The following is a 23,028-nucleotide window of genomic DNA, read 5'->3' as shown; positions in this document are numbered from 1 at the left end:
TGACGGAGTAAAGCAAACAGCTTTAGCACACCTGGAAACACGATGGACTTTCTCCTCAGTCAGGGTAGAAATTCTGCTGCAATACAGTACGGCTCATACAAAGAAGTCACTCTCACCACGACGTCAAAAGTACGCATTCCTCTGGATTTTATTGCAAGTACAAACTCGATGACGAAACATGGTCGCATCAGTAAAAGCCAATACCTAACCAAAATATCATAGAAGTACTCTACTGTCGGCACTTCCTTAGGAAGTTTTTCAGCAGGGAACCAAGAAAATGGGAACTAGGGGGACAGTATAAAAAGAAAACAAACCTGAGTTCCTGAGGGGGAACACATCTAAAGCGGCCATATATGCTGAATAATACCACAGGATACGCTTTAGGTTTCATCGCATAGATTTTAAGAACTCCCCAATAGTTCCAACATGTACTGCCTGCACAGTGACAGGGCATCTTCTGCCAGCTTCCCAATGTCTTAGTTTCTGATGAGCGACACGCCAAATTGACTCATAAGCTGACCAAAGCCACAAGGCCGTCCAATGGTTCCAGAAATTCGGCCACTGTCTCTATGAACGAATTCACATTCCAGCCAAGGGGAAAACTAAAGTCCGAAAATGACATCAGTTTGGTTAAGAAGCAATGCGTTTAGAATAATAAGGATGTTGGACTTTGTAGTGGGAGCTTTAGGAGAGTTGCCACCTACAGTAGAGATCAGGCAGTTGCCAATTTATATAAAACGTTTCTCTACAATTTCAGCAGCAAGGAAGACAGCTCAAAGAGGACCATCACCTTCAAATCCCAATACCTTCCTGAGTGAGATGATAGAGTGATTAGAGTGTATTAATCAGATTTCTTGCGGTAATTTCAAAGTACCGTATCTGTATCAAAGGCAAGGACAATACATGGTCCGCAAATGCTCAACTTATTTACACAAGTGAATGTAACATGTGGGAATGGACTTTAAACCAAATATCTACACACAGAAAAAAATGGCCTCTATAACATTTCCCAAAAATATTTTGCAGCAAACATATATTTGTTTGCAAGCAGTCCCAAACATAACATATGTTTGGGTCCTGCAAACAAATATATGTTTGGGTGCAAACAAATTATATTTTTGGGTGCAAACAAATTATATGTTTGGGTGGAAACAAATACAAACCCAAAAGCCACAAAAAACAAGCACATGCACCAGTGGGCGGTTATTTCAATGTAAAACACATTGAAATGTATGCTCACTTGCTCTCAGTGAGCGCTCACTGGCTATTTCCATTATATACACACATTTATAAATGGTGGTTGATTATTGAAAGGCAAATCAACAACAGACACATAGATACATACAAAATTCCAAAGAAATACATAACACACTTTAATAATAGAAAAACTGAATGAAATGATTTGTAAATAGTCACACTTTTAAAAAGAAAAAATATATGTAGAAACATCGTTGAACACTTCTCCTTAGTTGTGAAATAAAACAAATTTTACTCAAAGTTGACATCATCAGTGGGGAATCGGCATCTGGAATCAAATGATTATGTAATAAATAAATATGGATATACCATATTTCAAATATACATATGTATGTAATTACAATATTAAATGCGATTTCTTCTTTGTCCAATAAAATAATTCCATTCACCTTTTCGATTCAATTATAAAATGTATTGGGCATTTAATTTACTAAAAAGTATCATTTCTACGATAGTATTTAAAAAACTGAAGAAAAAAAACTGGATAATTCATACCATTTTTTCTTTTCCTCTTCGCTTGCTACGTTGCTTAACAACAACAAAACAAGAAACACACGTGTTTGACGCATACACGCCACCAAAGCCCCCTTCATCGCTTCTACGTCTTCTATTATAACATACACACAGCTCTTTATTATAAAACAGCATTCCATATCCGCGAGAGCACTGTTGTTACTCTTTTTGACAAACATCCTCTCTCCACTCATAAAAAATGTTCTAACATAAAAATATGTTGGTACCCAAACAAATAAAATTGAGATGTGTTACAAAATGTTGCAAACATTTATTTGTTTTGACACAAACAAATTATGTTTGGATACAAATATGTATTTGTTTGCAACCAGTCCCATATATTTTTCTGCGTGTAGAAACACTTATTATAGCCTCCAAACCGCAAACTCTTTGAGCAGTAAGGTTTGGACAAGCAGTGAAATAAAGAATATTATGGGATCAATGGATAAAATATAATGTGATTTTAACAAAACTGAAATTAAACGATCCTCACCTTTTTTACCTTGCAGTGTAGAAGTTTTCGCAAAGACTTCTCCAATTTCTATCTTGAGCCGTGATGTTGACGGTTGTTTCGTTTGGTAAATATGTTGTTAACTGTATCAAAATATGTTTCTTCTTCCTCTTCTTTTCGTACCAGATGACTTGCTTTCAAAACCAACCAGGTAGTCGATAATCAGCACATGCCCACACTCTGTTCTTTAGATTGATCTTATAGTGGCATTTCGTACTCTTTCCCCCTATTTGTGTGCTACTGTCATATATTTCGTTTCAGAAGTTTGAATTATAATGCATTTTCTGACTTAGCATTTTCTATTTTTTACGACTTCTACTCTATCTTGTGTCCAATTTTCATGCTCATATCTCTAGAACTCATCGAGTAATAGGTTATTTATTGCGGGTTTGACATAATTCAACAAAAAAGATGTTTGAGTTTATGAAGCAGCAGAACAGAAATTTAACACTGATATACATACGAGGGCGGTTCGGAAACTTCTTAGCCTATCAACGAAAGAGAATAGTTAGTTTTTCAAAAATATTTTTATTTTTCAATATAATCTCCTGAAACTTCAATACACTTAGTCCAACGCTTTTCTAGCAATTCTGTCCCTTGATTAAAATAGTTTTCCTCAATGTCTTCAAAATAGTGGTTTACAACTGTAATTGCATCTTCATTTGAGGTAAAACGCTTGCCAGGAAGGAATTTTTTTAGATTTGGGAACAAGTAAAAGTCACTGGGAGTTAATCAGGAGAATAAGGTGGGTGGTCAAGCAACTCGTACTTTAATTCGTTGATTTTTGCCATTGTTAAAACACTCTTGTGCGCTGGTGCGTTGTCTTGATGAAAAATTATTTTTTTGTGTTGTAAGCCAGGACGTTTTTCTCGAATTTATACATTTAATCGATCCAAAAGGTTACAATAGTACTCTGAATTTATTGTTTTACCCTTTTGCAGATAGTCAATCAATAAAATACCTTTGAAGTCCCAAAAACCCGTTGCCATAACCTTACCAGCCGATTGAATTGTTTTTGCCTGCTTTGGAGCATTTCCTCCAGCTTCAGTCCATTGTTTGGATTGTTCTTTTCTCGCTGGAGTAAAGTGGTGGATCCATGTCTCATAAACAGTTATGAAACGACGCTTAAAATCCACTTTATTTCGCTTTAAACGATCCAATCAAGCTTGAGAAATGTTCATTCTTATGCGTTTTTGATCGACTGTTAACAAATGCGGCACCCACCTTGCAGAAAGCTTTTTCATCTATAGTTCTTCATGCAAAATTAAATGGACTCGATCATTTGAGATGCCCATGATATTAGCAATTTCACGCACTTTTATTCGTCGATCTTTTAATACCATATCATGCACTTTGGCTACAATTTCTGTTGTTGTTGCTGTTTTTGGACGTCCACTACGTGGTCCATATTCAATGCTTGTACGACCACGTTTAAATTCAGCAACCCAATTTTTTACTGTTGCATATGAAGGAGCACTTTCACCTAACACATTCACCATATCATTATGAATTTCTTGTCCCGATAAACCTTTTTTATGTAAATATTTAATGACAGCACGCATTTCTAATTTTTCCATTGTAAAAAAATTGCGGATGCGCCTTTTTTGAACACATGTTTCTATATGAAGGAGTTGCCAGATCGAAACAAAATTTAACATGTTTTTATAACAGAGATGGAAGTTTCCGAAACACTTAACTTTTTTGTGTTTATACCGCGCTTTTTTGCTAGGCTAAGAAGTTTCCGAACTGCCCTCGTATGTCTAGCTGTTTGCAAAATAGGGTCCAAGTAGTAATTTTATTTTTTGTGTAATAGTATTTTTATGTTGGGAGGTCACATTTCAATCGCTAACTTAAAATGCGATTTTCTCGAAACTGGATTTTTGAGATGTGTCACTCTTTGAGTAAATGAGCGATATGTATTTGCTGTTGATGACAATCTACGGTTAAGATCCTTTCTTGTGTGCTTTGCAGTCGTCGTTCAGTACTGCACCAATTTAGCAAAAATGTTGCACTTGTTTTAAAGGTTCAGTTCGGCTAAGTGTCATTGTTTCCGTTTTCTTTGTATTTCGTTAGCGGAAATATTGCGGGTTCTGGAACAGATAATTTTTGTAACGATAATCTGCAACTACAATTAACAATTTTTGATATGCTTCAGATTTGTGATTCATTGATATTTTACCAATTTTATTCTTTCCATTTCAAAAATATCGAATATCATTATCAAGTATCCCATTAGTTACATTAGTAGATGAGAAAACAGAGGAAAACTGTGGACAAATTGAAAAATAAAGCAAAAACAACTGTACATACCTAGTGAACCTACCACCGATCTTATCTCTGCCATAACAGCTTAATTATTCCCAACATGAGTATCGTTGAACAAAACCTGGTAGTCGGGTCGGGAGTGGATGAGTTGTTGTTGCACACACGAAAATAGGTTACCCAATGAACTAAAGAACAACGACAACGAAACACACTCGCTCAGCCACTCACTCACTCACTGCCACAATAAAACACTGACCGACGACAAACCATGCCAAAGTCTAATAAGGATGAGGGGAGTTATAGTAAATCGCAATAGCAACTCCCCACCGCTTTCCAGCCGGACACAATGGTTTTCTCATTTGCAACTTGTGTGATAGTATTTGTGTGTGAATGTTCTATAATGTTGTTGGCTGGATGTGCTGTTACACTTGTAAAGCAAAGCAAAATAACTGCAAATAAAAACAACGTCAGAAGAAGGAATAGAATCACAAAAAGGGAAAGATACGTCGACTCCAGCCAGGCAGCGGAACAACGGCAATGAAGAAAAAATAAAAACATTTCAATGCTGCTGCTTCAATATTTTATTGCACAATTTGACCGGATCGAATCAAGGAAACGAAAATGAAATGAAAAGCGTAAATACTCGCAAGCCCCACATCAGCCAATGCAGAATAAGTGATAAAGGGAACGAAACAAATATGCAACCAAGAAAGAAACATTGCAATTTTAAAGGGAATTTTGCAAAATACGGTTAAAATTTCAGAGTTTGTTTAAGAAGAGAGATGTTCAGAAGTTTCCATAAACTCATCATTTATCAATTGAATAATTTTGTTTACAGAATAGGTATTATTTTAATGTGTGCAACTTGTTTTATGCAATTATTGCAAGGATGCTATACGATTGTTCGCTACTGAGCATCCTGCTGAGGAACATACATGAATTGAAACGCATTGCCCCGCACTTTTTATCAAGGGAATTTGAAACAAACTTGTTGTATGTTCGATATCCATCATTTTTGCTCTGCTCGATTAAAAATACGCAACAAATGATTATGTTGCCACCGAATGCATAGAAGTTTTGTTGTGCATATTTTGCATATTTATACCCTCAGCATTTATGCCAGCGACGACCACAGAAATACAACCAAAGCGAAGACATGTATGAACGTATGAGTGAAAAAAGCAACAACCACATTATGTTTTTGTTTGTTTTCATTTATTTACACTGTACGTGAGAGAGAGAAGCAAATGCAAAAACAACTCAGTGGGCGCCCTCACTATACGATCTAAGCAAAGAAGCTCGTCCCTGATTTATGCTAACGAGGGTATATACACTTTCATACGGGCAAAATGTGCCTCATCGAAATAATGGTTTTAGACCCCAAGTATGTTTGGACGAAATCCGTTTCAGACAATTTGGAATTGATTTAGCCATGTCCGTCCGTATGTCAGGCTGGCTGGAGTGCACGATAACTCTCGAACGGATTAACCTATTCGGTCCAAGATTTAGCTTTCGTAATATTTTGTCCAAACTTAATTGAAGTTCGAAGATGGGTTATATCGGTCCACTCCTTTCGGTCCACTCCAAATGTTCGGAAAAATTGTGCACACGATAACTCTTGAAGGGAGTAACCGATTTGGTCCATACTTTTCGTATCGTAATATCTCTTCGGGACATAGATCAGGTTCGAATATGGACTCCTTCAAGTACTTCCCACACAAAATTTGTGAAGAGTGCAGTTGACTTTTTGAAATACAGGTGGTTTCTAGGGTTTTAAACTGTTTTCAGTTATGAGATTAATATTTCAAACACTTACAAGTTTCAAACACATTTCAAAAATCAGAACTTTAGTTTTCGATTTAGAAATATTTAATTCATTGAGGCATATATGGAAAATTTGTTGGTCACTTTGTTCCATATGGTGTACAATATTTCACAATTGTGGCACAAGTGTGGATATGGAACAAATCGACAAAAATTCTATTTTTAAAAAATTCTCTATAACTTTTACATTCCAGTAGATATTCCTCTATATTTTTGCAAATATGTTCAATATACTATTATTAATATTTCAAGTCAAAAATATAAATATTTTCTTTAGTCAGCTCCACACAGTTGTGACGCAAAACATTAAAATGCGATTATCTCAAACGGGAACACTTAAGTATGACACCGACGATTTGTGTCACAAGTGTGGATATGGAACAACTTTTTTTGAACAACATTCTCCATAACTATTTTATTCCAACAGATATTCCTCTAACTTATGGCAAATATGTTCTATATACTATTACCAATAAATTTAGTCAAAAATATAAATATTTTCTTCAGTCAGTTCCAAGCAGTTGTGATGCAAACATTAAAATGCGTTTACGTCAACACGAGAAAGTGGCGTATGGATCACTTAAGCATGACACCAACGATATATTATATCCTCTTCTTGCGATTTTCTTCGACTTATTCTAAGAAAACATGAATCGACATGTGTGTGTTTTATTTTCTGGAAGATTTTTCCAATATTACGAAATTCAGCAAGCAACACTGAAAAATAAACAAGTAAAAAACGCGTTAAGTTCGGCTGGGCCGAACGTTTTATACCTACCCTCCATCTTGAGTTGTATTGATGCAAAATGGAATAATTAGTACTAAGTTCCTCGGCCACTGTGTTCCTATCAAAACATTGCCCTTTCCGAATAAAACATTTGTATCCACATTTCGGTCTGAACCCTGTGAAAAAGAACCCTCGAAATACAAAAAATTGGGCGGTACTCTTACATGGGCCTATATTAAATCGTGGATCTATATCCACAATTCTTTGTAGGAGAATTTCCGTATTTTAAAGGTTTCAGTATTTTAAAGGTTTTAGCCACATTATTTTACCAAAGTGCCTGAAATTTGGTATTTAGTCTTCTTAAACTTTCCCCCATAAATTTGTTGCTACAGTTCTACATTTTGATATAGCTTCCATAGAAGGTACCTGCCGATTTTCGGTATTTTTAAGGTTTTAGCAACATTTTATAACCGAAATGATTTGAATTTGAGAATTAGTTTCCGTTTTGATATATCCCCCATAAAATGTAACTCCCGATTTTCCTGAAATTTGCCAGGGAATGTACAGGGATGGCCCCGCTTAAAATATTCTACAAATTTTGTTGAATTTCGGAAGGGGCGGGGTACTTCCCCTACAAAAACTGCTGAACAGATTTTCCTGAAATTGCCAGGTAATGTACAGGGATGGCCCCCGGTTAAAACAGGCTACAAATTTAGTTGAATTTCGGAATGGGCGGGGTGCTTCCCCTATATCCTATTTCTTTAAAAATGGTATATATATATATATATATATATATATATATATATATAAGTAAAAATTACGACATTTGCAAAATTTCATATTTGCAAAAATTACGAATGTTGAGGTTGGGTACCTTTCCCACGCCTTTTTTAAAACGCTATTTTAAAACTTATGATTTGGAGCCAACATAAATATGTTATATCTAGAAAACTGATTACTACTCCCACTCTTTTCAATACATATTTTTCCAAAACTACTGAACCTAATTTCATGAAATTTTAAAAAATGTTCAGGAATGTCCCGTGGTCCAAAATGCTATATATTTGCTAAACTTATGAGTACATCGGCTTGCAAATTGCGATGGTTGCGCCCTCGATCAAGAATACCGTATATTTACAAATTTCCTTAAATGTAGAGGTTCAACGGTTCATCAGGCATGAAAAACCAAAACATATAAGCCTCAATAAGCGGGAGAATTCGACTTAACCGTTTTTTAACTTTTATAATTACATCGCTTTAGGATAAAGACAAGGAACATGGACGATAATAAATCCTAAGCAGCATCAATGGGCACAAAATTCGACAATGTCCATAAGAGAGAAGAAAGGTTAGAGACAAAATCTGTTGATAAATTTTTGAATTGTCTAGAATAAAATCCACAAAAACTTTCAATAAAACTAAGTCCCTATTTACATTCCTTGCGGCAATTTTTCTCGTTCTCTTAAAAATTGCCTCTTGCGTTTATACAGGCAATTCTGTTTCGGCAAGTTTCATTTTTAAAACATTGGAAATAATGTCAAAAATGAAAAATATAAAAGGAATTGCCTGAAAATTGCCGTTACGAGCAATTTTTTTCCATTTCCATTCCCCTAACGTGTCTCTTCTATCTAGTATCAAGTTAATCATATTTTGGATATCAGTGACAGATTATTGAATTTGGTTTTTTCGTCTTCGCTGAATATTTCGATTTGCAGATGCTCTCCATATGTAGTTCCTGAAGACAATTATCATCATACACTAATGATAGATCTTGAATTGAGGCCCTAATAGACGTAACGTTGCAAAAACTAACCTTTCTGCGACGACATAGATTCATGTGTTTCAAAGTTTTACGAACAACTTAATTCTGCCTTAGCCGATTGTGCCTAATCCTTTAGAAGCTGTTTGTTTTATTAAAAATGGCTTTGTAAATAAACAACAGTCTGATGTTATTTATACAGATTTTAGCAAAGCCTTTTACACAGTAGTACATAAGCTCTTGCTTGCTTAGATTTAATGGGTTTACCAACACCTCTTTTAAACTGGATATCCTCCTACTTAAAAGCTCGTACACAAAAAGTACTTTTTAAGTACTCTTTGTACTTTATGTTAATGATCTTCCGGATGTTATAAGATTTTCCAAAGTACTAATGTATGCTGATGACTTGAAGCTATTTCTTCATACAATTGCTCTTAATGAATCAACTTACTTACAGTAAGATTTACACTGCCTTGTAAATTGGTGTATTACAAATGGTATGTCACTTATTCTAAAAAATGCAAAAAAAAATTGTCACTTTTAAGATCGCAGCCAATACTATCTAACTATTTTATTGGGTTTTATAAATTTGAGAGCGTCGAATCGTTTGTTGATCTTGGTGTTATATTAGATCCTAAGCTACGATTTACAAATTCACTCTTGCGTTAATAAAGCTAAATCTATACTAGGTTTCATAAAGCGATGGTTTAAAGAGTTTGATGATCCTTATATAACTAAAAAGTTAATTTGTTAGTTTAGTTCGCCCAGTTTTGGAATTTGGTTGCATTTTATGGAATCCCGGAAAGGGAATAATATACAAATAAACAATAGGTATGTTCGTTGACTCAACAATTTGTACAAGTCCAGTAACTTCTTGTAAACGACTAAGGTCTTTTGCATTGTACTGTAGGGTAAACGAACAACTTCTAGTAATAATTCGTACAAATTTAGAGTAAATGAACACACATAATATTTAATATGAAAATGGTGAACACTTAATGCGCACGCTTTGACATGGTCCCTATATAACAGTTAATTTTTTAAGACATTTTAATTTAGGCCTTTTTGTTCTCAGGGGGTAAAAACCTTCATGTAAAACAATAGTCGCATAAATCTACGTTTTAAAATGTACTTTCTAAAACGTTCAGAATAAAAAAAATATTAAAAGATACATTTGACTTTTTATTTCAGTGCATTACTTAGAACCCGTATTCGCTTTAACATGAACACACTATTCAGTGCAATTTTTAAAATCCCCTGTATTACATGTAGAAACATTTACATTTTTAAGGCGCATTTTTATAAACATTCTGATCCAATCTCAACATCGATTCTCATAACAAAATTCATTTATCGATTCACGCAATACCAGTGTTTCAATATTAATATTATTTAGTACTTCTAGTACACTTATTGTACTACCACCTCTAACAGTGAACCTGACAAATAAATAATAAATCACGATTCCACTTCTATTTCTTAGTCCAATACCAAATTTATTGCACTTTGGTACTTTTCGCACACTAATTATATAATTCTAACTTCACCCAAAACCAACTTTAGTACCACTTTGTGCAAAACATCCTCCTTATTTATCTCCACTCTAAACGCCAACTGTTTTGCTATCCTAATAACGAATTTCAAAATTTCAACCATCCACAACCATATCCATATATCAACCCTACACTGCAACAGCTACTACAATACCAGATTTCAGCATTCCACCTCTATTTAGTACCATTTAATAATTTTCGTGCGAAAGTACAAATTTCAATAACTATCTCAATCGTCCACTCCAACAGTAATCTTAATTCCATATTTCAGGATAATAGCTCGATGCTTTCACCAAATCTAAATTGTATCACATTTAGTAATTTTCGTACACATAAGTACAAATTTCCAAACCTACCTAAATTCTCCACTCCTCCAGTAATCTTAATTTGTATTTCTCCTCTATCCGTTCACCCATATCCAAATTGTACCAAATTTAGACCATTTAGTACCTTTCGTACACATAAGTACGAATTTCCGAAATCTGTCTAAATCCCCCACGCAACAGTAATCATAATTCCAAATTTCACTCTTTCCATTTACCCAAATCTAAATTGTACCAAATTTAATACTTTTCGTACACATAAGAACGAAATTCAGAAAACTATAAAATCCTACACTCCAACAGTAATCTTAAATATAAATTTCAGGATCCTAACTCAATCCGTTTATGCAAAACCAAATTGTACCAAATTTAGTACTTTTTGTACGCAATAAGTACGAATTTCAAAAACTATCTCAATCATATACTCCAACAGCAACATATTTCCAAATTCCAGAATTTCATCTCTATTCGTTCAATCAAATCCAAATAGTATTAAATTTAGTGCTTTTAAGTACGAATTTCCAAAAACACATCCATATCTCAATTCTACACTTCAACAATAATCCTAATTTCAAATTTGAAGATTCCAACTTCATCCGTTCTCAAAAATCAAAAATTTTACCAATTTTTGTACCTTTTACCAGTTTTCGTAATCCTAAACTTCAGCAGTAATCATTATTCCAAATTTTAAGTTTCCAGCTCTATCCAAATTGTACCAAATTTAGTACTTTTCGTACACATAAGTATGGAGTTTCGAACCTAACTCAATATCTCAATCCTACACTTCAACAGTAATCTTAATTCCAAATTTCAGGCCTGCAGCTCTATCCGTTCACCTAAACGCAAATTGTGCCAACTTTAGTACCGTTTAGTACTTTTCGTACACATAAGTACGAATTTCCAAAACTACCTAAATCATTATTCCAAATTTCAGGAGTCCACCTCTATCTGTTCACACAAATCCAAATTATACCAAATTTAGTATCATTTAGTTATTTTCGTACACATAAGTACGAATTTTCAAAACCACCCTCATATCTAAATCCTACACTTCAACAGTAATCTTAATTCCAATTTTCAGGTTTCCAGCTCTATCCGTCAACCAAATCCAAATTGTACTAAATTTAGTACCATTACGTTATTTTCGTACACATTAGTACGAATTTCCCAAACAATTTCCTTCTATAAACAAATATGCAATTGGTACTAAATTTGGTAATTTTTAGTACTTTTCGTACACTTAGAGGTCGAAATTTCAAAACCCCTTTGGTGAATCTTTCTAACTCTCCATCAGTGATCTTCATTCCAAATTTCAGAATTCTAGCTCTTCCCGTCTGCCTAATACAAAGAGTACCATATTTAGTACCTTTTAGTATTTTTCGTAACATTCTAGTTTGAATTACCAAAAACCCAGCCTTATCTCACCCTTACACACCAACAACAACCCACACTCAAAATTTCAAGCTTCTAGTTTCAGCCGTTTCGTTAAATTAAATACAATTACGAACTCATTACTACGTATGTAAGTGTAGTTTTATGTTTAAAATACATAATCCTTACTGAGCATTATTGCTTTGTGACGTAATCTACCTTGTAATTTACATTAAAAATACAATATTTTACGGCATCTTATCTACACCTCCCTCTGCGAAACTAGTTGAACCTGGCCTTTGAGCAGAAGTTGTCAACATTTATTTTAGAGCCTGGTTTAGTTTTCACAATGCATAAGCTGATTGAACATCTGGCACTTAATCTACAAATCCCTCTGCGGGACAGTAGGATAGCCAATAATTTTCAATATATATATATCGTTGTCCTGATTATCGAGACTATACTGTATTACTGTAATCGTTTTCCCATTGAGCTGGTCTCCAATATTGAGGGAATATAGTGAACAATAGTTCCAAATGAGTGGAAAATTGGTGGACTTCAACATTTTCATATTTTATAACTTGATGCTTTAAGCCTGTACATGCAACAGTTAAGTTTTATTGATTCCAAATATTATGCCACCGATGTCGCGGACACATGTGTTTTCTTTTATAGCTGGGAGATTACATACATATATAATTGAAATCCTGGATAGTATTTTCGTACGTTTTCAAATTTATTTTCAATCAAATGAGTTTCAGTTAGTATAATTACGTCATGTTTATTTAAAATATTAAAGAACGAAGAGTCACTCAAAGAGTGACATAACTCAAACAAGTGGTTTTTGGAGTTAGCAATTTCTATTTTTTCTACGACTTTTTTTATCATGTGTCAAATTTTCAAGTTGATATCTCTGAAACCCAACCTGTTACAGCTTGTTTTGTAGGAGTTTGGCATAAATCATCAAAAAAGTTTTTTTTCAGTTTATGAAACACTAAAACACTTCAAAACATGCTTGATCTTGCACAGAAATTTAGCACTGATATCTGGCTAGCTATTTGCATAATGGGGTCCAAGTAGTTATTTTATTTTCTATGTAATAATCTTATTACGCTGGAAAGTCAAATTTCAATCGCCAACTTAAAATGCATTTTTTCGCGAAACTAGATTTTTATACCCTACACCACTAAGTGTGGAGGGTATTATAAGTTGGTTTTGGGCAAAAAGTTTGTAACGCATCGAAATAATGGTCGTAGACCCATACTTATATATATATATATATACCAAAATGAATGTCTCGACGAGCTGAGTAGATCTGGCTATGTTTGTCCGTCCGTCCGTCTGTCCATCTAAACCTTGTAATCACGCTACAGGTCGCAATTTTCATCGGATCGTCACGAAATTTTAAATGTTGATGGGGGTCCCGGAGGAGAAGAAGCCTATTGATTTTGGTGATGGTCGGATAATATTTAGGGGTCGGAATAAGCGAAAAGCTTATGTGGAGAAAAGTCAACGTTTTTTTCTTATGCGAATATCTCCGCTTCTGGTTGGAGTATTCCAAAAGGAATACCCGTCAATAGAAGAAGAAAAGATCTCGTTTATATTGATGCAAAGTATGTTGGCGTAAGTGAGCAAACCGAGATATTTCAAAATTCAGTAATATACCAAATTTTTCCATTTTTTGTAATCACGCTACAAGTTGGAATTTTGACCGGATAGTGACGAAATTTTGGGGGTGGATGGGGGCCCCACAGAGGAAGAAGCCTATTGATTTTGGTGATAGTCGGATAATATTTAGGGGTCGGAATGGGGAAAAACCCATTTGGAGAAAAATTCAAAGTTTTATTCTTTGTGAATATATCGGCTTCTAGTAGGGGTATTCCAACGGCAAAGCCTGTCAATGGAAGAAGAGAATATTACCTTTACATTGGTGTAAAGCAGGTTGGTGAATGTGGTCAAACAAGGGAGATAACACAATAGTCGGTAATGCATCCAATTCTTCATTTTTTTTGCAATCAAGCTACAGGTCGTAATTTCGGATGGTCACAAAATTTTGGTTGCTTATGGGGGTCCCAGAGAGAAAGAGGCATATTATTTTCGGTGGTAGTCGGATTATATTCCCTAAAAGAAATGTTTACCAGTGAAAAGCTTATGCACAGGGGTAGTGGTGTTGGGTATCACATGGTCGGCCCCGTCCCGACTATAGCCTTTGCTCACTTGTTTGAAATGTGTCACTCTTTGGGTAAATGAGCGATATGTACATATTTATTTTCCATTCCATTTTTTGACTAGGTTTCACCGTGTAAGTGTATGTTTTGATTGTTTCTTATTCCAGTTTTTAAATGCATTGTTTCCTTCATTCTCTTTTTCGGGCTATGTACCTAAGTTCGCTTATTGATTTAGACGTTTCTTTTTGGATTGTTTGTCTTCATATAACTTCTTCTCGCATCTAGCGGATTCCAGGAGAGAGCTGATTATGGTATATCGTTGATGTCTTTGCGGAGTTACATTATCCAACCAAAATATCTGAAATTTGGAATTTAGTATTCATTAGGGATACACAGAGTTGGCTGGAGGTATTTCGTCATACTATGAATGATATAAAGTTATGTATCAAATTTGAAAGCTCTGTCTTAAATCGTGTATGATATGATTTTGTTGACCAGTGTAAATGCCATCATACCCCCTTGCTGTAATTCAAAATAAGTTCCAATCCAACTCGGCACATGTTGCAAGTTCACTAGCAAACAAATCAACAGTAATGCATTCAATCCAAAGCTTACGGCTTATGTTGGCGGCTGTGTGGGGGCCGACCAACCACACAACGCATTCAAATCCAACCGAAAGCACTCATCCGCAAGCACTTGTCAACACACACACACACGTATCCCCTGCCCATTGTGTTGATTCAACACTCACACTTAGCCACGAGAGAAATGAAAACAAAACAAAAGAGCGCACAAACAACAACGCAGTCAAACGACGATGATGATGACGATGGTAACAACAACGCAACATGTCGTTGTGATATGAACGCCAATCAACGGTATGAGTGGCATTGAAACGGGGGTTGATTTTCGCTTGCTCATGTACGACACGAACAGTTGTTGTGTATCCTTCGAAGGGTGAAAAGTTTTCGTTTATATGGAACTTTTGCACCGCATTTGTATTTGCCAGCGGCCGAACGTTTTTTAAAAACATTCAATTCATTCTCAAGTTCTTTGAATTAATTTCTTCCTTTTTGCCATTTGAGCGCGAGTTAATGTGATTTTGTTTGACAATCGAAAAGCCGCCGTTTAAGTTCTTCATCCCCTCGTCCACTCCCCATCCACTCTTAAACAACGTTTGTTTACATCGTTAACATTATTTTGTGTCATCAAATCATCAAAGATAAATAAAACAAAAACAGCCCAAAACCAAAACAAAAGAAGATCGCGCGAACAGTGAAGAACAAAAAGAAGAGAATAATAATTAAAACAATTGTTAATCAATCATTAGAGCACACGAAGTGGATACTAAAAAAAATAACGACATGCATTGAAGCAAGCTCTTGCGCGGCGTAATTGCAAAAAAATTGCAGCAATGACTGCGGAAAATGCACTAAAGAATGATGGTAGCAAAAACAACTGAAAGAGAGCAATTAAACGAACAACGGAAATACAAAAATACAAAATACGAGTGATAAGAGTACAAGAAAAAATATTAAAAAAAATCTAATTAAAAATTACAGCACCAAAAAAAATATTTTGTTTTTGGAGTGTTTAAAATTTTGTTATAAAAAATATTAATTTTGTGTCTTTTTGGAATATTTTTCAAAATTTCCCATACATTTATCGCAATATTCTGTCTATCCTCACTTTGGATTATACAAAATTCTATTTTGAAAAATAATTACGTTGGCTTAAAACAATTGGATTAGCAATGAATAAACAGATTTTCCATATAAATCTACAACGGTTAGTATTATTTATTCCAATTTCAGCAATAAATTTATTATAATTTATTTTATTTAAAAATAGACATAATTGAATTTAAGATTCAATCGAAAATCAACACGAAAAAATCAACATATCTATTTACCTTTGCTATGTCTCTCGCTGAGGTTTCCAACCTTTCTTCTACACAAATCTTTCACTAGTAAATTCAAGATGAATTGTTGTATGGATGATACCAGAAGAAGTTGGGCGAATGGACAATATCAAAATGGACCAATGTAAAACAGCACAATTTTCCTTTTGGAAACATTAAAATAACTCAACTTTGGAAACATTAATATACCCTCACTGCAGTATTTTGAAACGACCTACAACAGCGCACTATTTCCTCTCTCAATAGTATTGGAATGACTTAATTTTTACTAAATGGATTGATATTACCCTCTCCTATCATAATAAATCTGAAAAACTGCGCCAATCCAAAATAGTATGCCAAATCTGGTTCACGGACATAATAATGATTGGGAAAAAAATCCCCACTGACATCCTTAGGAAATATTTAATAATGACTATTTTGAAAGTCAGTAAAAGGATCCAGAAAGTTGTACCAAGTTCAACTACCACCATTCCAAAGGCCAGATCATGGCATATTAATCTTATTTGTGTAAATTGCTGATCTAATATAACAACGCTAAACTAATAAATACCTCGGGTCAAAATCCTGATATCAACCCTTTTAAAATTGTTGAGTCCATTTTAAGTAAAAACTCGAAAAAGATCATCCAACGAAAGATCAAGATTTACTAAAAATTGAGGACTAGTACCCTTAGTGTGTAACATGCTGAGCCTTAAGTTTGGTTTAACAAAGCTCATTATAATTTTTGCAATTCTGTTATTGACACTTCAAAGGAAGAGGTAATTTTTATTTTAGTCTGCATTTGTTAAAAATCGTAAATAGACTTTTTATATTTTGACAGAATATTATTTTGAGGACCAATAGCAAAGGATTTGCACAAAAACCCATACAGTTTTTACATAATTTGTTGCAATACATTTGTTGACTCACTGTATGTATTAAACATGAAATATTTACATTTTTGTCAAAATTGGACAGACATGGCGCGTTTGCTGTATCAATATGAAATCGAGAGAAACTATATATGGGAGCTATATACATACAAATCTCAACCGATTTCAACGTAATTATGTGCACTTTTATCTAAATCAAATTCCGTCACACAGTTCAAATTTAGTCAAAAATGGACATATGTACATAGCGTGTTACATGAAAACGGGCGAACATTTGTTATATGGGAGTTGTGTATATCCAAATCTGAACAGATTTGATCAAAATTGGGCATCAGAACCGTGATTGGTGCACCAAATACCTAAAATCGGGTGAAAATATATATGGGAGCTGTTTAGGTGATGGAGGGGAAATCCATACGTTTCTTCAATATCTCAGTTACCGTAGGATGAGCAGTATCAGCTTTTAATACATATTAAATAATTGCTGGTTTATTGGTGATATGTATTTCTCTTCTTTACAACAACAAAGATTACCTTTTGTAATCTGGGGTGGCGACAGAGGCCTGTTAGTATAACGCGTAGACGTTAGTTAGTTCGTACAAGTGTACTATCCAAAGGTTGGTCGACAAGTGAACGCAGAGGTTCTTGCAATCGCAGAGGATTGCAGCGATCGCAGAGGATCTGAGTCGGTTTATACTACTACATTTACATTTTCCAATGAGAGAAAACTCAACAACCACCGCTCGTTGGCATCTGCGCTCTACGGTGTCCGCAGAGGGAACGTGCAGAGGAGATGCCTGATGTTGTCAATCAACATCCGTGATCGACTGAGCTCGGGAAGTTGAGATGGAACGTATAAAACTTATACAGGAGCTACATATATCCAAATCTGAACCGATTTCAATATAATTTGGTAAACTTATTTCTAGGCCAGATTCTGTCACTCATTTCAAATTTAATCAATATGTATGTCCCATTTTCCAAATCTGAAGCGATTTTTACCAAAACAAGTAAAAACGGCGTTAAGTTCGCCCGGGCCGAACTTTTTATACTGTCCACCACCACTGTATTGAAGTAAATATGAACAAGGAGGTTTTCTACCCATTAAGATTCCAAAATCTCAGAAGGAAAATGTTGCAACACTCTTTAAAAGAGCACACCGTTCTTCTTTTTTATCCTCTGACTAAACACAAACCCCTTTGAAAAACATAAAATTGGGCTAGACTGGTCCATGGGGTTAGACTAAAACCTACACATATGTATATGGTAAGTTTTCTATCTTCTGCGAACACAATTAACAACCAATTCGGTAGACAAATGAAAAAAAGTGGACGTATTCTGTCTAATTTTTTTTCACTGAATGTTTTGTACCTGTTATAATATTTTGTACTCCTGGCTTAAAATTTCAAAATAGGGATAATAAGTGAGTGCCGTTCTCTGGATGCTATATAAGGACCTATACCGACAAATTTCTGGTGGAAAGTTTTTATATTAAGGCTAAAACCTTGAAAATACCGAAAATCGGGAGGTACCATTCTGCGGGGGCTGTATGAAGACGTTGACCTATTCCGACAAATTTCAGGTGTAAAGTTTCATACCCCTGCGAAGACTAAATACCAAATGTCAGCCATTTCGGTGGGATATTAAGGCTAAAACCTTTCAAATACCGATAATCGGGAGGTACCGTTCTATTTGGGACGTTGTCAAAACGTATACCAATATTGACTATTTTCTGAGGGAAAGGTTTGTAGTCCCAAAGAAAACAAAAAAACAATTTTTAGTTATATTGATATGATAATATAAATAAAACCGCTATTTGTCGGGAGGTACCGTTCTATGGGGGCTATATCTAAACGTTATAGGTCCACGTTTAGATATAGCCCCCAATTTTTGTTACAAATGTTTCGGTGGTCAAATGGGACTAATACCTTCAACATATCTTAAAGTGGAAATTTTTCCCGCACTGAGAACCAAAAATACGTTATTACAGGTAATTATGCAGAAAAAAGTTGATTAAATATATATAATAAAATAAGAACCGAAAAATGGATGGCTGTTATCAAAATTGAATCGATATCACATTTCTTTATAAGGTAGTTTTCTTTTACTCTGCTAATGTTTACGATGTCGGTGGTAGGAGTTCAAAAAATGTTGTTTGGGTCGCCTAATATTCCCCTTTAGGCATAAGAGCCTGTATTGATATCGATATCTCAGGACCACAATACCATCTTTCAGTTGAAGATATCTGTACTGGTTTGAAGCTAACTCGAGATCTACTGCCGTTATCTCCGGTAATGTTGTGACTGTGAACATTTCACAGAATAATCATCCCCAGAAAAAAAATCATTACCAAATAACGGGGTTAAATATTACTTTTTGGTAGTCGTAACTACTTCCAAATCAACTTACTAACACATTATTTTAACAAGAGTATGTCGCACTGAATACCCACTAAACAATTTTTGCCGAGGGTTCTGATATTAGATTCTTTTACGAGATTTTCCAATAATTGCAAATGCTTTTTTTTCGTAATATTTATAATTTTTTACATAACTTTGTAATGGGTTATTCGGGTCATGTGACATCCAAATAAAACAAATTTGGTGGTTGTGTGGGTTCGATTTTTTGGCTTTTTTTCCCAATTGCAAAAAATGTTATCACGACGTGTTAGCGTTCAAAGCATTCGTCATGGAAGCCATAATGATTGAACTGGCAAATATCCGTCGCTGTAAAAAACACATTGCATTTTAGAAATCAAAGTTTGATGGTGGTTGTGTGGATTCGAATCTTTGGCTTTCCTTTATCACTTGCAAATAATCTTCGGTCATTAAGATCAACTCCAACGAGAAAATTAATAAAACAACTTCTGTTGCTATGCTAGTATGATTGCTGTGCTAACTATAGTTTTTTATTAACTCTTTAAAGCTGGATACACATTACCAGTTTTGAATGACAGATTTGCTCAAATAAACGGTTGCTTTCTAGTGTGGCCGTCCATTTTTGTCATTCACCAGGTAACCAAAAAATATTTTGTGGTTGTTGACGGTTGGACTGTAATCGATAATTGCGAAAAAATCGGCAGTCAAAACTGACAATGTGTACTGCACTTAACCCTCCGTTGGACACCTGGTCAGGTTATTTATAATTTTTAAAAGCGTCTGGCCAGACCCACGTGTCCAACGGAGGGTTAAACTGTACTGGAGTCACACAATCGACAGCATTGATAGCCTATCATATATAGTCAAAGAACATCGCAGCAAATAATTTGCGTTTTTTATTGCTCTGTTGTGAAAGTTGTACATTTAGACCATATTCAAAGCAATTTTCTGTTGCATTTATACCCTTCGAAATACTGTGCTATGTAACATGCAAAAGGGATACACCTAGAATCACTTTCTCAGTCGATGAATGCACGTCCCTCTGTCCATGTATTTTTGTGATTCGCACAGTCGCACAGAGGGGAAATTTGTGTTAAAAGTTGATCAAAAGCCCTAAAAAGCTCATTTATAGTCCGATTGATATAAAATTTTGCACAAAGCATATCTTCTGTACAAGGATTAATCCTATAGAAAATAATGAAAATCGGTCCAGATTTGGATGCAGCTTCCATATATATTCGCATCTGATATGAGATAAAAATGCACCAAAATCACTGAAATTTGACACATGCAACCTGTACTAGCCTAAAAAAACATTGAGCCAATTTTCAAACAAATCGGTACAGATGTATATATAGTCCCATATACATATATTTCATTCCAAATTTTATTTTTTGAAACTTACTTAAATTAAATTTTTCTCAATTCACATGATAAAAGCCGTGAATGTTTCTGAATAATGCTAACATATTTGATAGGTGTTGGTTTAGTCTGATAAATAAGAGCCCCGGTTATAAGGCGGAACAAAATTTAGTGTGAGTAAACCTTGCAATTCCATATAAAATTAGTTGAGAAAAATTAGTGTTTTTAGGAATGGCGCAAATATGCACACTTTTTTATGATTGAATCTGATATTTGAGACTCAAGCGCATAAAACATTAGAAGAAACTATGGTCGGGAAACGACGGGGAAATAGACTTTTTCACTATTGAAATTGTATTAATCTTAAAAATTATCATAAAAAATGTTCATAAAGAGGATATGTATCACCATTATTAAAGAGCAAAGATGTAAAATCAATCTGAAAATTTTAAATGCTAATCTTGTTCGGAGACTGTACAAAAACAATAAATCTTGAAAAATATAAATTTTCGCGAAAATAATGTCATTTTAATGCTCACCTAATTTCTTAGTTTTCGAAAATTTACTTTTTCTTTTCAGTATGCCTGAGTTCAATCGACTGCTGCATTGGATTGATTAATCTTACAAAGTCGAGGATGGTTATAGCAAATGTAGAAAAGAGTCTGGTTGCGTTTGTCAACATTTTTTCATAAAAAACGATTTTCATATTTTGAGTTTTGAGCAACTTTAGGCCCATGTTTCCCCTCTGTAAGTCGCATTTATTATCCGAGTCAGCTGAAAATTGGGGAAGATATGTTTATAGCCATAGGAAGAAAGAACATTATTGCTTTTGGTGAAAATCGGTACAGATTTGAATATATGTAGCTCCCATATATATTTTCGCTCAATTTGAAGTATTTGGTGCACCAAATAGGCAAATTCTGACCAATTTTGATACAATTTGGAAATTATCACCGAATTTAGGCTAGAAATAAGTTTGCCAAATTATGTTGAAATCGGCTCAGAAGAAATACGGATATCCTGAAAGCGCAGCCATATTATACAGTGGTAAATATTCTCTAAAATGTATGGGAATGAATTATGCGAAGAGTCTACGACTTTAGTAGACTTGTTGAAGAATAAGGCAAACCTTGTTTGGCAGTTCACTTGATTATAAAAATAATCCTTGCCAAAGCATGATATACGTGTGTATTCTTAATCTGCATATGCATCGATATTCTAATACAATCTTTCTGTATGCTGAAGTTTTAAATGAGCAAATCTTTTACTTGAATTTTTTACTTTATTTTGCTTTCGTTACATAGTTCTTATATACATAAATCGAATTTGAATACAAACGAATGACTAATTTTACTCCAAACACATGGAACAAAATGTAAAAAACCTCAACACTTCATATCTTGTATAAATCGGAAAAAATGAAGGTTGAAAAAATGGTAGGGGGTTCTATTCAAGTGAGCGGCAGTGTAGCTCCTATTCGCCATATTTGAGGTATTTGGTGTACCAAACACGAAAATTATTTCCAATTTTAATGAAATTTGAAAAATGCCAACGAACTCGAAATAAGTTTGCCAAATTATATTCAAATCGGGTCATATTTGAGGTACTTGGTGCACCAATCATATACATATGTAAAATTTTGATGAATTTAGAATTTAATATAGAAATAAGTTCGCCTATTTGTTCAATGGCCAATATTCTCATTCTATGACTTATGTAACTAATTGGTCACGTTTTTCACAACACACTATGCATCGCAATAAATAAAAAACAATTTCCAAGCTTTACATCGATTTAAATTACGGGTATCGTTATATGGGCGATTTTTTTGTTGCAAAATATTGCACTGGAGCTATATCCTAAACTGAAACACTGTTTTTACTAAAGCAGTATGCTGTGCCTACTGCAGCTTGAAAACGAACAAACCGATCAGCATATCCCAGTATAGTGAGATCATTACGAACCTAATAATCTTGTCTTAACCCAGATAAAGCCATTGGTCGTTTAAACGCCACAAAAAATGGTTGTAAATATTGACGTAAAACTCTCGTTTTTTCGAATATTGTTGTGGGTTTTTTGCATTTTGTTATAGTATTCTCTGTTATATGTCATTTCACGCTTGTAAAGCTTCATTTGACTTATGCATTTCCACGCAATTGGCCTAAAACCCAATCTATTCAAAAAATCGATTTAAATATGCGATAACAATTTAATCACAAAT

General features: G+C 34.5%; 1 protein-coding gene across 7 annotated transcripts in view; it reads left to right on the top strand.

Annotated features, from left to right (window-relative positions):
- Positions 1–15,127: 15,127 nt before the first annotated feature.
- Positions 15,128–23,028, top strand: part of Tet (Ten-Eleven Translocation (TET) family protein) — a 344,582-nt gene continuing 336,681 nt past the window's right edge. For all 7 annotated transcript variants that reach the window (XM_073985814.1, XM_073985820.1, XM_073985819.1 and 4 more), the window contains exon 1: positions 15,128–16,059. The gene's annotated coding sequence lies outside the window, so the exon portion shown is untranslated. The remainder of the gene's footprint in view (positions 16,060–23,028) is intronic.

The sequence above is a fragment of the Musca autumnalis genome, unplaced genomic scaffold (genome assembly GCF_047663935.1).
Source record: "Musca autumnalis isolate F117 unplaced genomic scaffold, ASM4766393v1 scaffold_4, whole genome shotgun sequence".
Taxonomy (NCBI): Eukaryota; Metazoa; Arthropoda; class Insecta; order Diptera; family Muscidae; genus Musca; species Musca autumnalis.
Note: the sequence above shows the minus strand (reverse complement) of the source record. Positions and strands in the feature narration are given on the sequence as shown.